This window comes from Sorex araneus, chromosome 2, assembly GCF_027595985.1.
Source record: "Sorex araneus isolate mSorAra2 chromosome 2, mSorAra2.pri, whole genome shotgun sequence".
Classification (NCBI taxonomy): Eukaryota; Metazoa; Chordata; class Mammalia; order Eulipotyphla; family Soricidae; genus Sorex; species Sorex araneus.
Genome location: NC_073303.1, coordinates 241700388 through 241719237, shown reverse-complemented (window position 1 = coordinate 241719237; position 18850 = coordinate 241700388). Strand labels below are relative to the sequence as shown.

The 18850-nt window shown below is 44.3% G+C and overlaps 1 protein-coding gene across 1 annotated transcript in view; it reads left to right on the top strand.

The window, feature by feature from the left end:
• LOC129402135 (zinc finger protein 420-like) overlaps positions 1–18850 on the top strand; it is a 45648-nt gene that overhangs the window by 4209 nt on the left and 22589 nt on the right. Inside the window, exon 3 of the mRNA XM_055127305.1 lies at positions 13562–13644. The gene's annotated coding sequence lies outside the window, so the exon portion shown is untranslated. The remainder of the gene's footprint in view (positions 1–13561; positions 13645–18850) is intronic.

The following is an 18850-nucleotide window of genomic DNA, read 5'->3' as shown; positions in this document are numbered from 1 at the left end:
TCTGTATGCGCGCAGATCCTTGAACTCTCTCACGAATGAGAATATGGCTCCTGGCCTGGCCAAGGCAGATCAGGCGCAGCCATCCCTTCGACCCCCTTTACAGGGTTGGCCGCTAGGGCATGGCACTCCCACACGCCCAGTTTTTTCCCTGCTCATTCCCTTCTCAGGGAAAACAAGCAGGGGCTTCCAAGACCAGTCCCTGACATCTCCCCCTTTTTTGTTTTATCTCAGTTCAATACGCTGCCCGGTGCACACCTGCAAAGTATGCATATTATACCATAATTGTCTGATACTGTCAGTCACTCTTTTAAGTAGCAAGGCACAATAATGAGAACAATACAAAGAAAAATAACAGCGCTTCCCAAGTCTATCAAAGCATGCATTATCCAGTTTGGAGCCTGCATTAGCTCGGTTACCAGATCTGCTTCATTCAGTGGCAGAGAGTTTTGTATATCAACAATTTCCTGATGCAATTGCAATAAGTCAAGGCTAGTATTTGCATAATGCCAAATACCTAAGACATGTTTCTTTTTTTTTTTTTTAATTTATTTATTAGTGAGTCACAGTGAGGGTACAGTTACAGATTTATACATTTTTGTGCTTATGTTTCCCTCATACAAAGTTCAAGAACCCATCCCTTCACCAGTGTCCATTCCCCACCAACAATAAACCCAGCATCCCTCCACTCCCCCCAATCCCATCCCCCCCACTGTGGCAGGGTCTTCCCTTTTGTTCTCTCTCTCTAATTAGGTGTTGTGGTTTGCAATGAAGGTGTTGAGTGTCCATTGTGTTCAGTCTCTAGTCTACATTCAGCATGCTTCACCCTTCACCCGCGTGGCCTCCAACCACATTTTGCTTGGTGTTCCCTTCTCTATCTGAGCTGCCTTTTTCCCAGAATGTGAGGCCAGCTTCCAAGCCATGGAGTCAACCTCCTGATACTTATTTCTACTATTCTTGGGTGTTAGTCTCCTACTCTGTTATTCTATATTACACATATGAGTGCAATCTTTCTATGTAAGACATGTTTCTTAATTTTTTCCCAAGGTACTGAGAATCATTATATTTTTTTGTGGGTGACACAAATCCATTGAAAACTCTTAAGACATTTGAGGCTTGTTTTAACTTTCAATGCAAGCACTTCATCTCCTATAATCTGTACAGTATCCCATAACATATTCAATCTTTCCTCAATCTTTCTATCTTTGGTTTCTTGTATACCAAAAGCTTTACTAATATTTCTGCTAAGAGAATTGACAACATGGGAGTTTGTACTTCTCTGGCCAAAGCAACTCCGGCTGTGGCAGCTGAGGCGATAACTAATTTAAACAAGTATACCTGCAATTAACAAGCCAACAAATCTCTTCTCCTTACTTAATGCCTTAGTAATGTCCTTCCATAATTGCACTCCACTCTTCATCTACCCACCTCAGATACGTTAGTGGGGATAAGCAGGAAAGTCGGTTGATGGAGAAGCAGAACTTGATTCTCAGGCCCTGTGCCCACAATATAAGTCAAGGTACAATTTTGCCAGGCAATATTCCGTTCATGATCTGCTCTACTGATGTTTGCCTTACCAATCATTCCCCAAGGGAAAGGGACATAGGCCTTTAAAGATTCCCCCAAAGCGATGGTGAATCCTATTTACCGGCACCCAAACATTTACATCACCATCTCCCTCCAGTTCAAAATTCTCTTTATTGTCAGGCCACAAGTAGTTGTCCTTAGTCATGGCCAAGGCCAGTTTCTGAATGTTCTGTTGTAGTTCCACGTTAAGCACTCCCCAAGGGGAGCCAGTCATCCAAAAATGACCACACTTATAGTCTGTGCTCTACTAGTGCCAGGAAATCCATGTAATGTTCTCAGAGGTGTACAGGGTGGCATTCTAGGCTCGGCAACCGGGCCAGGTGGTCATCCATGCTCCTGGATAGGAAGTTCACTCTGGGGAAGCAAGGGTCTCGGCCAAAGCTGCTGGTTGTCATTCTGGATGGAAGAGTTCTGGAACATCACACTGGTAATAAGGATATGCATGGTATTGAAGGAAATTTTAGTCCCCAGCCAGGTCTCTTGTCACGGTCTGAAGTACACCAAAGTTCTCAGAGGCAGACATTCTAAAACAGCATTTTGTGATCCTTTGTTATGCAGACTTATAGAGTTTAAATAACTAATTCCAGAAAAATGTATGGACCCCTTTTCCCAAGACAAATGAAAGGCTGAATAGCCTCCTACAATTTTTGTAGCATTAGTATAAATTGGGTCTCATTCAATAATGAATCTCATTCCCCTGACCCTGAAAGAGCCTCCAATGCAGCACCATTAGAAAGGACGAGTAAGGAGAGGCTTCTAAAATTTCAGGGCTAGGACAAATGAAGATGTTACTGAGACCGCTCGAGAAATTCGACTATCAACGGGATGATGATGATGATGAGTATAAATCGGAACCTCGTCCCCACCCCAGGTCCTGAAGAGCAGGAGGATCTGGAATGAAGGTCTAATACAATTTCCTGTTTAGTTTAACAATCCCCAGAGCCAAAAACGCTAAGAATAAGGAAAGAGGTGTAGGGCTGGTTCCCGCTTTATGAAGCAGCTCCATTGCTCCCTTCACCAAGGTGGCAACAGGCACTTCTGCAGTCAGTTGATTCAGCTTCAGGGCGGTTGCTGGGCTCAGGGTCATCCTGTTCATGCTCCTTGTCAACCTTCTCAAGGCCGTTTCCTTTTTCTACTCCACTTGCCTGACGAATCTCTCCGGTATCCATCTCCCTTCATGTTGGGATCTGGAAAATATTCAAATATGCCCCCTCTCCCAGGTTACCAAGAGATCAGGGCCATGCCATTGATTGGTCATATGGTACTTCCAAAGGACTTCAGGTGTTTGGCACTGTCCAGGAACATGTTTCCAAAATTTGTCTAGTGGTGACAGGCCGCCGTGATCCAAATTAATATTTAAGGTTACGAGGGCATGACTTAGCAGGTTATGTGGCTTGAGTCTATAATTCACCACCATCTCCCCCCTTTTCCTTTTTAATTTTTGCAACATATTGGCTATCAGTTTATATATTCAACCTCTGGTTAAATTTTTTTTTTTTTTTTTTGCTTTTTGGGTCACATCTGGCTCTGCACTCAGGAATTACCCCTGGCCGTGCTCAGGGGACCATATGGGATGCTGGGATTTGAACCCGGGTCGGCCGCGTGCAAGGCAAACGCCCTACCCGCTGTGCTATCTCTCCAGCCCCTCTGGTTAAAATTTTTAATGACAGCTAAAGCTGCATGAAGTTCTGCAATCTGAGCAGCTCTCAAGGTAGTGGGGAAAACTGTAGTTTCTTCGCCCACAGTATAGGCAGCAATGCCATTTGAGGAACCATCAGTAAAAGCAGTTAAAGCAATATTTAAAGGAACATTTACAATTATTTTAGGAAAAATATATTGAGTTCGCAAAGAAAACTGTACCAATTTATCAGAGGGATAATGATTATCCCGGGATAATGATTATCAATTTCTCCAGAAAAGGATAAAAAGCTAAAGCCCATGACTCCAACGTTTGAAACAGCCAATTGACTTGTTTATTATAAGGCACAATGCTGTGGCTTCAGGCTGACAGCTGAGATTAACCCATTATAACTCTTTGCTAAATAGCTCTAGAAATTTCAGTTACCAAAAGTCTCAGAGATCAAGTCAAACACTGGCAAGATAAATCTTGCAACCAATTTTATAACTCTAGAAACTCATGTTTTGAGCCAAACCATTACTCTTTGAACCTGTTTATAGACACCACAACTTTTTCAATTCTCATTTTAACAATCCAGTGCAGATGCAAACAAATATACATACATTGACATTGCAGCATAAGAAAAACTTGGACACAATTTTTATGAGAAAACTGTTTTAATGACTTCTATAACTATTGTATAAATGGCCTAATTTTTCATTAAGATTCACAGAGGCTTGTAAGATAAGGCATTGCATTCTCTGAGCTCTTTTTTCACTTTAGTTTCAGGTTCTAATTTAGCAACTCTTTTCTAGATAATACAGATTCTGAACCTCAAAAGAATTTCAACTGTTACCAACCATTAGTGTTTTTCCAATAAATTTTAAATTGAAAATTTCACTTTCTCTGTAGGTTCGACATTCTGATGAGAAATTTTTTGTTTAAACCTGGTCTAAGAAGTTCCAAACAACACCCAGACCATTTTTTTTTAATTAGTAAATGACCGTGAGGTTCAATCACATACTTAGAAAGTTTCAGTCATACAATGATCGAGTACCCATCCCTCCACCAGTGCCCATTTTCTACCACCAATGTCCCACCACCCCCATCCCACTCCCTCCACTGCACCCTGCCTTTGTGGCAGGATATTCCCTTTTGCGCTCTCTCTCTCTTTTGGGTGTTATGGTTTGCAGTAGAGGTATTGATTGGCCATCAAATTCAGTCTATAGTCTATTTTCAGCCCACATCTCCCATCCCGAGCAGGCCCTCCCAGCACCCTTTACTTGGTGGTCCCTTCTCTATCTGAGCTGCCTTTTCCCCCAGCATGTGAGGCAGGCCGGCTTCTAAGCTGTGGAGTAATCCTCCTGGTACTTACCTCTACTATTCTTGGGTGTTAGTCTCTCATTCTGTACCTTTATATTCCACAGTTGAGTGCAATCTTTCTATTCTGTCCCTCTCTTTCTGACTCATTTCACTTAACATGATACTTTACATGTTGATCCACCTATATGCAAATGTCATGAATTCATTTTTTTTTTTAATGACTTCATCTTTTCTAACAGCTTCATTAGTATTCCATTGTGTAGATGTATCAAAGTTTCTTTTTTTTTTTTTTTTTTTGCTTTTTGGGTCACACCCAGTGATGCACAGGGGTTACTCCTGGCTCTGCACTCAGGAATCACCCCTGGCGGTGCTCAGGGGACCATATGGGATGCTGGGATTCGAACCTGGGTCAGTCGCATGCAAGGCAAATGCCCTACCCGCTGTGCTATCACTCCAGCCCCGTATCAAAGTTTCTTTAACCAGTCATCTGCTCTTGGGCACTCGGGTTTTTTCCAGATTCTGCCTGTTGTAAACAGTGCTGCAAAGCACATGTAAGTGCAGATGTCATTTCTACTATACTTTTTTGCATCTCTGGGATGTATTCACAGAAGTGGTATTGCTGGGTCAAATGGGAGCTCAATTTCTAATTTTTTGAGAAGCATCCATATTGTTTTCCAAAAGGGCTTGAACCAGTCGACATTCCCACTAGCAGTGAAGGAGAGTCCCTTTCTCCCCATCCGTGCCAACACTGGTTGTTTTTGTTCTTTTGGATGTGGGCCAGTCTCTATGGTGTGAGAAGATGTCTCATTGTTCTTTTGACCTTCATCTCCGATGATTAGTGATGAGGAGCATTTTTCATATGTCTTTTGGCCATTCGTATTTCTTCTTTGAGAAAGTTTCTGTTCATTTCATTGCCCCATTTTCTGATGGGGTTAGATGTTTTCTTCTCGAGGAGTTCAACCAGTGCCTTGTAAATCCTTTGAATCAACCCCTTATCAGATGGGTATTGGGTGAATATCCTTTATAGGGATCGCATTCTGTAGACTGTCTTTGTATTCTGGTCACTGTATCTTTTGAGGTGCAGAAACTTCTCAGTTTAAGATAGTCCCATTTGTTTATCTCTGTTTCCACTTGCTTGGCCAATGGTATGTCATTTTTTAAAAAAAATCTTTAATTAATGAGTCACCATGAGGGTACAGATACAGATTTACACATTTTTGAGCTTGTTTTTCCCTCATACATTGTTCACAAACCCATCCCTCCACCAGTGTCCATTCCACCACCAATAAACCCAGTATCCCTCCTACCCCCCATCGCATCTCCCCCCCACCCCACCTTGCCTCTGTGGTAGGGTATTCCCTTTTGATCTCTCTCTCCAGTTGGGTGTTGTGGTTTGCAGTAGGGGTATTGAGTGGCCATTGTGTTCAGACTCCAGTCTACTTTTAGCACACATCAGCCCTTTTGGAAAACAATATGAACGGTCCTCAAAAAATTAGAAATTGAGCTCCCATTTGAGCCAGCAATACCACTTCTGAGAATATACCCCAGAGAAGCAAAAAAGCATAGTTGAAATGACATCTGCACTTATATATTCATCGCAGCACTATTACAATAGCCAGAATCTGGAAAAAACCTGAGTGCCCGAGAACAGATGACTGGTTAAAGAAACTTTTATATCTATACAATGGAATACTATGCAGCTGTTAGAAAAAAATGAAGTGATGAACTTTGCATACAAGTGGATCAACATGGAAAGTATCATGCTAAGTGAAATGAGTCAGAAAGAGAGAGACAGACATAGAAAGATTGCACTCATCTGTGGAATATAAAATAACAGAGTAGGAGACTAATATCCAAGAATAGTAGAAATAAGTACCAGGAGGTTGGCTCCATGGCTTGGTAGCTGGTCTCACATGCTGGGGAAAAAGGCAGCTCAGATAGAGAAGGGAACACCAAGTAAAATGGTGTGTCATCTTTAAAGATACCTTTAGCTTCAATGCCGTGGAGGGTTTTTGCCGACCTTGTCTTCAATGTACCTGATAGATTCTGGTCTGAGGTCTCTATTCCATTTTGATCTGACTTTTGTGCATGGTATTAGGTAGAGGTCTGAGCCCTTTTTTTTTTTTTTTTTTTTTTTTTGCTTTTTGGGTCACACCCAGCAATGCTCAGGGGTTACTCCTGGCTTTGCACTCAGGAATTACTCCTGGCAGTGCTTGGGGGACCATATGGGATGCCGGGGATCGAACCCGGGTCGGCCGCGTGCAAGGCAAACGCCCTACCTGCTGTGCTATCGCTCCGGCCCCTGAGCCCATTTTTTTTGCATGTAGCTGTCCAGTTTTGCCAGCACCATTTGTTAAAGAGTGTTTCCTTGCTCCACTTCACATTTCTTGGTCCCTTATCAAAGATTAGATGATCATATATTTGAGGGTGTGTCTCAGGACATTCAACCCTGTTCCTTTGGTCTGTGGCTCTGCCTTTGTTCCAATACAATGCTGTTTTAACTATTACTGCTTTGTAGTAGAGTTTGAGGTTGGGGAAGGTGATGCCTCCCATCGTCTTTTTCCCAAGAATTGCTTTCGCTATTCGTGGGGGCTTATTGTTCCATATAAATTTCAGGAGTGTGGGGCTGGAGAGATAGCACAGCGGGTAGGGCGTTTGCCTTGCACGCGGCCGACCCGGGTTCAAATCCCAGCATCCCATATGGTCCCCTGAGCACAGCCAGGGGTAATTCCTGAGTGCAGAGCCAGGAGTAACCCCTGTGCATCGCCAGGTGTGACCCAAAAAGCAAAAAAAAAAAAAATTTCAGGAGTGTTTGCTCCGTTTCTTTGAAGAATGTCATGGGTATCCTTATAGGGATCGCATTGAATTTATATAATGCTTTGGAGAGTATTGCCATTTTGACATTGTCAATTCTCCCATACCACGAGCAGAAGATATTTTTCCATTTCCTCATGTCCTCTTTTATTTCGTGAAATAGCATTTTGTAGTTTTCTTTGTATAGGTCCTTTACCTCCTTAGTTAAGCTGATTCCGAGGTACTTGATTTTCTGAGGCATAATTGTGAACGGGATTGCTTTTTTTCATGTCACTTTTTTCTCTCATTATTTGTGTATAGGAAAGACTGGACTTTTGGGTATTGATTTTATAGCCTGCAACTTTACTATACAAGTCTATTGTCTGTAGGAGTTTCTTGGTAGAGGTTTTAGGATTCTCTAAATCCTACTATCATATCGTCTGCAAATAGTGAGAGCTTGATTTCTTCCTTTCCTACCTGAATGCCCTTAATAAGTTTTTTCTTGCCTAACCGCTATTTCAAGTACTTCCAGTACTATATTGAACAGAAGTGGTTAGAGTGGGCATCCTTGTCTTGTCCCTGATCTTAGAGGGAAGGCTCTTAGTTTTTCCCTATTGAGGATGATACTTGCCATAGGATTGTGGTAGATGGCTATGACTATATTGAGTGAAGTCCCTTCTATACCCATTTTGGCGAGAGTTTTCATCATAAATGGGTGCTGGATCTTGTCAAATGCTTTCTCTGCATCTATTGATGTGATTATATGGTTTGTTGATATGATGAGGGCTGGAGCAATAGCACAGCGGTAGGGCGTTCGCCTTTCACTTGGCCGACCCGTGTTCGATTCCTCCACCCCTCTCGGAGAGCCTGACAAGCTACTGAGAGTATCACGCCTGCACGGCAGAGCCTGGCAAACTACCCATGGCGTATTGGATATGCCAAAAGCAGTAACAAATAAGTCTCACAATGAGAGGCGTTACTGGTGCCCACTGGAACAAATCGATGAGCAACGGGATGACAGTGACAGTGATATGATGAATTATGTTGTTTGATTTCCAAATGTTAAACCATCCTTGCATCCCCGGGATGAATCCTACTTGGTCATGGTGTATTATCTTTTTGATGAACTGTTGGATTCTATTTGCTGATATTTTGTTGAGGATCCTTTCATCTGTGTTCATCAGGGTTATTGACCTGCAGTTTTCTCTTTTTGTGGTGTCTTTGCTTTTGGTATCAGGGAGATATGTGCCTCATAGAAACTATTGGGGAGAGTCTCTTTTTTTTTAAAATAACCTAATTATTTTATTTTATTTATTTTATTGAATCACCGTGAGGTAGTTACAAGCTTTCATGTTTGGGTTACACTCTCACAATAATCAAGAAAGTTTCTATTTCTTCAATTTCCCAGAAAAGCTTGAACTGGCAATAGGTCCTCTTTAAATGTTTGGAAGAATTTGCTAGTGAATCCATCTGGACCTGAACTTTTGTTTTTGGGAAGACTTTTGATTACATTTTCAATTTCTTTGATATTAATAGGTCTATTCAGGTATTCCAGATCTTGGTTCAATTTTGGGAGATTATAGGAATCCAGGAATTTATCCATTTCTTCTAGGTTCTTTTGTTTCATGGCATACAGACTTTCAGAAGAGTCTCTGATGATCTTTTGAATTTCTTTGGTTTCTTTTCTGATAGCCCCCTTTTCATTTCTGATTCGGTTTATTAGGGTTCTCTCTCTTTCTTTGTGAACCTTGCTAGTAGTTTATCAATTTTGTTTATTTTATCAAAGAGTCGGCTCTTGGTTTCATTGATCTTTCAGATTGTTTTTGGGTTTCTATGTTGTTAATTTCTGCTCTGAGTTCTGTTATTTCTTTCCTTCTGCCTGGTTTGGGCTCCCTTTGTTGGTCCATTTCTAATATCTTGAGCTGTGAAGTCAAGTGATCTATGTAGGCCCTTTCTTCTTTCCTGAGGAATGCTTGCAGAGCTGTAATTTTTTCCCCTTTACACAGCTTTAGCTGTGTCCCGTAGGTTCTGGTAACTCGGGTCTTCATTCTCATTTGTTTCCAGGTATCTTTTGATTTTCTTAATTTCCTTCCTGACCCACTCGTTGCTCAACATTGAGTTGTTTAATTTGGTTGTTTAATTTGAGGTGTTTGATTTGGTTCTCCGTGTCTGTGTGTGATTAACTTCTATCTTCAGTGCATCATGGTCTGAAAAGATAGTTGTTGTTTTTTTTTTGCTTTTTGGGTCACATCCAGCGATGCTCAGGGGTTACTCCTGGCTTTGCACTCAGGAATTACTCCTGAGTAATTGGCCGTGCTTGGGGGACCATATGGGATGCCGGGGATTGAACCTGGGTCGGCCGAGTGCAAGGCAAACGCCTTACCTGCTGTGCTATCGCTCCGGCCCCCTGAAAAGATAGTTGATACAATTTCTATCTTCCTGATTCTATTGAGGTATGTTTTGTGACCCAGCACATGTCCTATATTGGAAAATGTTCCGTGTGCACTGGAAAAAAATGTGTATTCTTTCTTGGGATGCAAAGCCCTGTATAGATCTAGGGTCTTTTTTAGCTTGTACTCTTTGGGCTCCTTGGATCTGGATGCCTACATTCTCCAGCTCTGACACACAGACCTTTTAAATTGCTGGATTGCACATCACTCTGACCTCTTGTGAAGATGTTGCTTCCCCACGTTTAAAGATTTTTGCTTTTGATTTTAACCTGACTCTAGTATTTAAGTATTCAAGACAGACATACTGACAATGAACATCACATGCACATGTGCATGCACATATATTTATGTATATATATATGTGTATATATATATATGTATATATATATATATGTGCACACATATCCACACGGTGCCCAAACTCATCGAAGTTTCACGAGAGTTCAAGATGCCGCTCTAACGTTCATTGAAGCCCTGTCTAAACAGGGTGTTCAAACTCAGTATATCAAGATCCTCTGCAAGCTGTATTACGGATTCACCACCAGGATCCACCATTCTACAAGGAAGTGATCATTGATGTAAAGAGAGGGGTTCGGCAAGGTGATACCATTTCACCGAAATTCTTCAGTGCCACCCTCAAGAATGTCATGTGACGACTGGAATGGGAAGGAATGGGAGTAAAGATAGATGGTCGGCAACTACACCACCTCCGGTTCACTGGTGACATCGTTCTCATAACACCAAACATTAGCACGTGGCACAAATGCTGACTGACTTCACTGCGAGTGTGAGAAGGTCAGACCGCAACTGAATCTCACGAAGATAATGTTCATGAAAAATGAACTAGTCCCTGACGTTCCATTTGCTGTCAGTGGAACTAACATCTACAAATGCAGCAGCTATGTGTACCTGGGTTGAGAACTCAACATGAGGAACAACTTGGTGCCAGAACTGCACAGGAGGAAGAGAGCAGCGTAGAACACCTTCAAGAGCGTCGAAGAAGTGGTTAAGAGCATGAAGAACCTCCAGCTCCGGGCACATCTTTTTGACTCCACCATTCTTCCTGCACTAACATATGCCTCACATACCTGGGCCCTACGCAAACAGGATGAGAATGCTATTCAGGTATCCCAAAGAAGAATCGAAAGAACTATGCTTGGAGTATCATGTTTCACTCAAGTGAGAGAAGAAATCCGGAGTTCTGACCTCCATCGATGGTCAAGAATCAGGGACGCTATCTCATCTGCCAAGGCGTCGAAAATCAGATGTGCCGGACACCTAATGGGATTTAGAGATGACCGCTGGACTAGAGCTGTTACAGACTGGATTCCACGGGACGTCAAAAGATCGCGTGATCGCCCACCAATGAGATAGTCAGATTTCTTCGTCAAAACCTTGAATGAATGATTTGAGCCTCTTCTTGTTCCTGGAGTGAGCAGATATCATTGGGCTACACTAGCACGCGACAGAGACAAATGGAGATGTTACTGGCGCCTGCTTGAGCAAATCGAGGATCAATGGGATGACAAGTGATACAAGTGATATATTTGATCAATTGATCTGACTTTTCAAAAATGGCAGGGGGAAAACTGATGGACTGAGAGAAGAAGGAACAGGCTCCAGGGCATATTTAACCTCATCATCCGATTGGGACCATCCCCCGTTTTCCAGCCTAACCAGCCTGTTTCCTGCTTGTTAAAAATGGGTCAGAGGGGCTGGAGCAATAGCACAGTGGGTAGGGCGTTTGCCTTGCACGCGGCCGACCCGGGTTCAATTCTTAGCATCCCATATGGTCCCCTGAGCACTGCCAGGAGTAATTCCTGAGTGCATGAGCCAGGAATAACCCCTGTGCATCACTGGGTGTGACTCAAAAAGCCAAAAAAAAAAAAAAAAAGGTCAGAAAAGTGCTTTGGATAATTTAAAACCAGCAAAATAAATTCAGAGGGGACCCATCCATATGGGTTTTGGGCTTCTTATACTCCTTCCTTGGCCTAATTTTAAAAGTTCTTAATTATCTCAAATCATAAAATTTTCACACTAGACATTTTTAACAATTTCACAATACAAACATGCTGTCAGACACACACACACACACACAAAACCCCCAAATTTTAAATAGTTTAAGAAAACACCCAAGTTAATTTTATTTTTGCACTGTTTTGCAAAGCTTTTTTTTTTTTTTAACTAGGCAGGGGCTCTAATTGCTTTCAATCATTAGGGCACAAATTGTCTTCTGTTAAATTTTCCATGACAAGGTCTAAGGCATAGTCGGACTATGTTGAGAGCATGCCAATTTTAACTCTGTTATCTCCTTGAAAGGAAGAGGCTCATGTATCTGACCTCCTTGCTGGTTAAGACGAACAGGAAATAAAGAAACCAGTCACGTCCTCGCCCTGTTGTTTTGCCAACGCAATGGCTTTTTGATAAGAGGAAATTGTTGGCATGCATGTCAGCAATTAAAGGCTGAGTTGTTTTCTCTTCATAACTTTTTATAGGGTAAATAGTCACTTGTAGACCAAGGTTTTTCAATTGTTCCCATAACTGGGGACTAACATTCCCAGAGTCGGCACTGGAAGATCTCCTGGAGCCTCTGGCTCATGCAACTGCTCTCCTTCCTCCTCCCGCTGTTCTGTTGCTTCCCGATTGTCATCATGCATAGGCTCAGTTTGTACCGACTTAAAAGAAATTACAGAGGAAAGCATCACAGGGTTAGATGTCTCCACAGGAAGAGAAGGAGCAGAAGATGCAGGACTAGGATTAGGGAATGTGTTTTCCCGCACCTTTAGCTCCGGAACAGCAGCAAATATTATCCATTATTAATGGCCAAAGCGCAAAAGCATCTACGAGTGTATCAGCTGAACCACAATTATAATATTGCTGAAGCTCATGCCCTGCCTGACTCCACGTTGTTTCATTCAAGATACCTTCCTTAGGAAACCAAGGACAAACTTTTACATGCTCAAGAAATAGTTCTATTTGCTTCTCTTGCGTTTTTAAGCCTTTTGCTCTAAACATCATCTGCAAAGTTTGCGCAAACAGCTGCTGGTGACTAGCAGTTAGCTCCATTTTTTACTCCCTATTACCAATTTACACAGCACCCCACAACTCTTTAAGTTACTTCTTACGACGCATCGTTTTTTGTAAGGGGCTCTTCATTGACTCCCTTGTGCTCTGGTCCCTGTGTTCAGGTGCCATTTGCTGCGTCCTGCGCAGTCAACTTGAACTTCAGTTGGAGAGAGAGGGAATAAGATCTGAAGATGGGGTAGGGAGGACTGTATGAAACATACAGTGACTTTATTCCAAAACTCATTTTCTTTTACAGTATGTAGTGAACACTGTGGGAAAGCCAAGGGTTACAAGTTGAGCGAGCTAAGTTATCTGTGATTCTGTTTTGTAGCTGCGCATGAGGGCAGTTCCTTTAACTCTCAGGAATGAGAATGTGGCTCTGGCCCGGCCAAGGCGGATCAGGTGCAGCCTTCTTCCCTTCGGTCCCCCTTAACAGGGTCAGCTGCCAGGGCATGGCACTCCCACACGCCTAGTTTTTCCCCTGCTCATTCCCTTCTCAGGAAAAACAAGCAGGGGCTATCAAGGCCAGTCCCCAACAGGATCCTAACCCACTTCTGTGTCCTCTGGAGAGGAAGGAGCATCTGGCACTGTCTTTCTGAGTGGGTCTGTGAGCTGGTGCCTGAGGGTGACGCTGGTCAGGGCCTTCCCGGGTCCAGTGCTAGGACTTCTGGTTAAGGCCATAGGTTGTGCTTCTATGTGGTGCTCATGGCTCTGACTTCTCTTCCAGGTGTTTCCACAGAGTCTCCTGTTGATCCTCGAGAATTACAGAAACTGCAGACGATGATGCACCATCTGACACACTGTCCCCAGGTGAGGAGAGTGACGTGGTGACATGATGCAGTGACAGGCGTGCACAGACTTCCAGTGCCTTCTGTCTCTTGACTTTCAGAAGGAGCCCTGGGATGTAGTTCCTGGCTGAGTGCCCGACTCAGCTATTTGAGGCCACTTTGTCCTTGCTTGTTTGTTTTGTTGTATTTGGGTTTAGCCACACCCAGCAGTGCTCAATATGTTCTCCAAATTAAGTACTCAAGGATCACTCCTGCCAGGTCTTGGGGACCCTGTCAGGTGCCATGAATGCAAGGCTGACTTCTTCAGTTTCTTGTTTTGTGAGGTGATGGGAGGGTCACACCTAGTGATCCTGCAGGGTTACTTCTGGCTCTGCACTTGACATTGCACTTGGCAGTTCTTGAGGGACCAGATGGGACAGTGGGGATTGACATCCTACCACTGTCCCTGCACCCGCTATACTGTAACTCCATCTGCTGCTTTGTCTTCTATTTTATTTGTTGTTACACCACAGTAGAGGTGCTCAGGGCTTCCTCTTGGCTCTGTGCTCTGGATTCACCTCTGATGGGCAATGAGGCCCCCACAGCCACATGGCCCCATATGTGCCCTGGCAGCTGCAATGACTCTGGGCACCAGGATATGTCTTCCCCTTATTGTTTCCTTCGCGCTCAGGAGAGTGTCACCTGCTCAGTCATACAGTGTCATGCTGCTGTGCGCACAGTTCCAGGCATGAGCCTATCCTAGGAAGACAGAGCAAAGGATCTCTGGGACCGGCAGAGATGTTGGAGGTCAGGACTCTTTTACATGGGGCCAGAGAGCTAGTACAGCAGTAGGGCATTTGCCTCAAACTCGGCCGGTCCAGGGTCAATCACCGTCATCCCATATGGTTCCCTAAGCACTGCCAGTCGGAGTACAGAGCCAGGAGCAACACCTGATCATCACCACGTGATAATCAAAACATGCCAACCAGAAAGTACACTTTCATCTGGTTTGACAGGGCAGCCCTGAAACTTGATTTCTGAGTCCTCCAGGCACATATGTCCTCATACAGCTTTGAGTCACTGGCTGCTCATCGAACGTCCCCTTCTCATCCCTAGAATAGGGGATATGGGGTCGCTGATTGTGTGTGTTTCATCTTTTGGGCCAGACCAGCTTTGCCTTTCGGGTCCTGCTGGTTCAGTGCTCAATTGTTACTCTCTGCAGTGCTCACTGGACCAGTGGTTTTGGATTGCTGTGTGCAAGACTGGCGCCTCCAGAAATCTTCCTGTATAGCGTCCTCACATTTTACCAGATCTGACTGCCTTAGAGTGATGTCTGGAGTCATTTCTTCACGTCAGCCAGGACGGCCATGGAGAGAAAGAAATCGAGGCTGGTTCCTCCTGAGAAATAGGCCCTGAACCCCTTTATGGCCTGAGAGGTCCCATCCTCACAGCCTGGGAATGGGGTGGAGAAGAGCCCTGACTCTCGCCCGCTATGTGTTGGCTCAGGACGCAGTTACCTTCCCCTATGTGGCCGTGAGCTTCTCCCTGGAGTAGTAGACGTCCCTGGACGCTGATTAGAGGAAGCTCTACAGGGACTTGATGCTGGAGACCTACCAGCACCTGCGGGCCATTGGTGAGAGCAGCCTGGGGCCAACTGTGCCCTGAGGGATCTGCATTGGCCTCTGGGGGCAGGACTGGTCAGGATTATTGTCAGTGATTCAGATAACTGTTTCACATGTTCCTTTCTTTTTTCCTGTGTTTGTTATTTGGCCACAGTTGGCAATTGTCAAGCTTCCTCCTGGGATGCAAGGTATCTACCCAGGTCAGTCACGAACATGGCAAAGCGCCCCTCGTGCTGTGCTATCTCTAGGGTTCCCCTAAATAGTTCCTTCCATTGCTAAATATATACTTCTTGTACTACCTTTCACTTGACTGTGTTTGTTTTGGTTTTGCTTTGGGTTTCTATTCAGGATCACGGTCCACATTCCTCCTAACTCTGTGCTGAGGATCTCTCCTGGCAGTGCTCAGGGGCCCATGGGGGTGCTGTGATCTAAACCAGGTCAACACCCACAAGGCTTGTGCCTTACCTGCTGTTATACTGCACTAGGCCTGCAACTAATTTTTTTTTTTTTTGTTCAGTTTTGATTTGGTTAGGGGCCTACACCCAGCAATGCTCAGGGATTACTTTTTGCTGTGTATTCAGGAATTTCTCCTGGCAGTGCTCCTGGCCCATATGGTTTCCAGGGATCAAACCCGTCTGTGTGTGTCGTCAGGTACCTGCCCTGCTGGAATATAGCTCTGAGCCTGAGTTCATTTCTTTTTTAGGGCCTTACCCCATCAGGTGCTGTTGCATTTCAGTGCTTGGTGTCATTTCCAGTGCTTGGGGGGTGTGGGGGGACTTCAGCATGACTCAAATTTCATACTGAAATTAAAATCTGGGGCTTATGTGGTTGGTAACTACCAATTTGGGGTACATCAGAAGTGGAGTTTCTGTTCAAACCTTTTCAGGAATTTGCCTGATTTTGTTAGGGACACATGAGGTTGGCTTGTTGCCTTTTCCTTGTCACTAATTAATACCCTGTCTCTGTGGGGTCAAGGCTTTTTGAGGGGAAGCCTGCGGTGATCTCCTGGCTGGAAGGAGGAGCCCTGAGGCTGGGGAGGAGAGGTGTGGGTTCCGGTGAGTGTCTGAGAACCTTCCCTGGCTCAGGCCCTGGGCAGTGTGGGGGTGCCGTGAGTGCTACCATGTGATTAGTTTCTGGTGACCAGTACTGTAAGTGAAAGGTAGTTGCTGATGATTACCCATGCCTCAGCATGGTAATGATTACCATTATTTACTCCTGCGTTCCAGCATTTTTGGACCTGACGTGTGTTAACTTATAAATAATGGGTCTTGGTGATGGAACCCAGGTGGAAATTGATTAAATAAGAACTAGGTAAATGGGTACAAAAACCACCCCTTAATCGGAAATGTCACTGTCTCATTTTTTTGCTCGGACTCTGGCTTGACCCTGCTTTGCAGGGTTTATAGTAGAAATCAACCAGGATGTTGCAGTGAATCCTTTGGAATTGGAAAAATGGGCAAACCTCCAATCTTCAGCCTTCCTCTGTTATGTTTTGAGGAGCCACACCTGCTTTATCAGGCGGTACTCTTGGCTCTGAGCTCATCCATACCTGTGAAAGAGGACACAGGTATCCTTATGGGGATCTGGGCTTGGAATTCAGATCAGCCTTGTGCAGTCAAGCACCTACCCACTGTATCAGCTCTGCACTCCTTGTGTTCAAACGTTTATTAGATTTACCTAAGCATTGAGGAGAAACATTTCTGAAAAGTGTAGGAAAATGGCCCTGCCAGTGTTCTTTAATAGTGTGGATTGGAGAGAGTTGAAATCAACTTGACTTTGCATAGAAAGACTTCTAATGGTTCTATGAAAGGATGGAAGGGGTCCCTTGAACCAAATGTTTTACAAATGGTGGGAACCTGGGAGAGCACCCAAACTCCCATCTCAGCAGCAATAACATCAGCTGTGATGACTAACAATAAAGGATGGACACATTGCTGGATTCCACCCTCCTCATTTCAGTTATATTAGGAATAAAGAAGATAAAACGTTTGCATTTTGAAGCGGTAAAATCTCAACTCTACTAGACACCACAATGATTAAAACCATTTTTTTTTTTTGCTTTTTTTTTGGGTCACACCCAGCGATGCTCAGGGGTTACTCCTGGCTTTGCACTCAGGAATTACTCCTGGCGGTGCTTGGGGGACCATATGGGATGCCGGGGATCGAACCCAGGTCGGCCGTGTGCAAGGCAAACGCCCTACCCGCTGTGCTATCGCTCTGGCCCCTGATTAAAACCATTTTTAATCTGTCCAAAAGACAAGTCTACAAAATGATCCAGTATAGTTTGGTGCTCATAAGCTCCTATGCGCCTCTATTCTTAAGGTTGGTCCATACATGGGATTTATTTGTTGCAGTATGTTTTATGTAATTCATGCCATACTTGGCAGTTCTTAGGAGTTTGTCCTGGCTCTCAGGGAAACCATTTCAACACAAGCATTAAGCCACAGTACTAATCTCTGGCCCCATACTCTGAGTTGAAAACGTGTTTCAAAAACTGCGTCCTGCGGTATCCTTGTAGGTGAGAGTTCTCTGCTTGCGTGTTTTCAAGGGGTAGAGTGTTCACTGTACAGTGCTCTCTGATGTTTTGGTCCTGTTCAGTGTCTCTCCAGCTCTCTGGGTGGCTGCTAGGCCAGTTCCTCTCTGCATCTTCAGGGCTGACTTGAGTCACTGCTTTCATCCTCATCTTGTTTGATGACTTCCCGGAGAAGCTCATTGTCACCTGACTCATTCACAACCTACTTGCCTGTCTTACTTTGAATCAACCTGCTTCTGTTTTTCATGATGGATATATGTGTGAGAGCATTGGTTCAGTGTTTGACCAGTATAGGATCAGGGTACTTTTCTGTACCTCGCTGCCCTGAACTGTGTGACCTCGCACTTTTAAGGCTTCTTGGTGAATGGGATGACGTCATAGATCGTAGTCTTCCAGGTCACTTTTCCTTCTTGATGATGCAGGTGGATTAGGCCACCTTTGAGCATGTGTGTAAAGGACACAAAATCACATACCCAAAGGAGTAAAACTGTAGTCTGTAAAAGCCTGGCCTGTAAGCTCTGAGTCTTCCTGGGTGTAGCCCCAAAACAAAGACAAACTAAAGAACCAACTCTTGAGAATATACTGCTGGCTTTCACACTTCTGCCTTTGGCAGGTAATTTCCTCTTCGATTTTATTTGGTTGTGTGTTTGGGGGATGTTGGGGATTTCTGCCAGACCAGCAGTGCTCAGGAATCACTCCTTGGGGATTCAGGGTGTGAAGTTGAGTCTGCCGCATACATAGCAAGTGCCCTGTCCGCTGGCTTCTCTTTCTCCCCTGCAGATCTTTGAAACTATAGCCTGTGCTGCATACTGGCATCATACTGGGAGCCGCCAAGCACCAGCAGCCCTACCATGGCCTCTACCAGCTGGACCTCATCTCTGGCCACGCCCCCTCCCCTGGTCATGCCAGTCTGTGTCCTTACAGGGTTCATAGGATTTATATAGAATTTGAATTCCTGGGGTCAGAGGTAGGCCAGGAGTGCAGGCCCTGGCCTTGCAAGGCAGCCTGCTGTGGAGCACTCTCTGGCACAATGCAGGGTCCCCAAGCACCTTCATGAGTCACGTGATGTGTCACTCTGCCTCCCAGACCTAATT